This window comes from Mastomys coucha, unplaced genomic scaffold (genome assembly GCF_008632895.1).
Source record: "Mastomys coucha isolate ucsf_1 unplaced genomic scaffold, UCSF_Mcou_1 pScaffold22, whole genome shotgun sequence".
In the NCBI taxonomy this organism is placed as follows: domain Eukaryota; kingdom Metazoa; phylum Chordata; class Mammalia; order Rodentia; family Muridae; genus Mastomys; species Mastomys coucha.
This window is the reverse complement of record NW_022196905.1, coordinates 37,854,550-37,855,757: the sequence shown is the minus strand read 5'-3', so window position 1 is coordinate 37,855,757 and position 1,208 is coordinate 37,854,550.

Below are 1,208 nucleotides of genomic sequence, written 5' to 3'. Positions count from 1 at the left end.
TATATATATATATATATATATATATATATATATATATATATATAAACTCAATGATAGACCACAGCCTCATAGCCAAGCATACAATTCATACATATCCATATCCAGATGACAGGCTTCAGGTAGGGCAACATATTACACTAGCAAGACTCAGGATTTTCTTTAGTTAAATAAGAAAAAGTAGAGTTTGGATTATGCGTATCAGAGGGGACTCCCATGTCACTGAATGGTGGACCAGCACAGTTCCAGAAAGTATGGCCTTTCTTTATACCAGAAGTCCAATAGTAAGTGTGAATTTTAGCACAAGCTCAGTTCTTCAGGCCCAGCACAGTTACACGTGATTTTCGCAACAGCTCTGGGAAAGAGGTGGTACTTTCTGAGAAACCAGGTGACATTCTCAGATTTCAACTACTAATTAATGGGAAATTGACACCAAGCTCTGCCTTCAAGTTAAATAACCAACTGTTCCACTTGACTGAAAGTGCTCCCTAAATATGGAACTATCAGTGCTAAAATACAACCGTCCTGAGAAAATTGGGACAAGTTGGTGACCTTGTCTTTAGTAGAAGGTTTTCTATCAGATTGCTCAAGTTGTGGCTTACATAAGATGCTACTGTGAGATAGCCTGATTATCCACCCACGGTTGGAAACAAAAACAAACAAACAAAAAACTCAATAAAACTCTCTTAAGAAATATCAAGAAAGAAGGTATACTAGCTTATTAATTGGTATATTGGTGTATCAGTTTGTATACTGTCACAAATCTCTGAATAGAAATCACTGAAAACTGAGCATCCTGGTCTACAGAATGAGTACCATGACAACTAGGGCTACACAGATTAAAAAAAAAAAAAAACGTAGTCCATTTTCTTATGGCAACATCTTGATCACATACTACAAACTGTTCCCTGAAGTCCCTGGGCTAGTATTTCTCTAAGAGAAGTAACATTTTTTCCTTCTAGGTTGAGGCTTTTTCTGAGTGTCCTTTACGACTGCTTTCTCTGTAAACAGATATGCTTCAAAGTCCTCTAAACAACTTAATCATTCGATATAAGATCCTTAAAGACTACGTCAAAATAATAAGCAAGATAATAACTGTGGTTTTTGTTTTGCTTTTTTTTCAATTATTTTAATTTTATTTTTAATTTTTTTCGATATTTTCTTTATTTACATGTAAATTTCTCCATTCCCAGTTTCCCCTCCAAAAAACA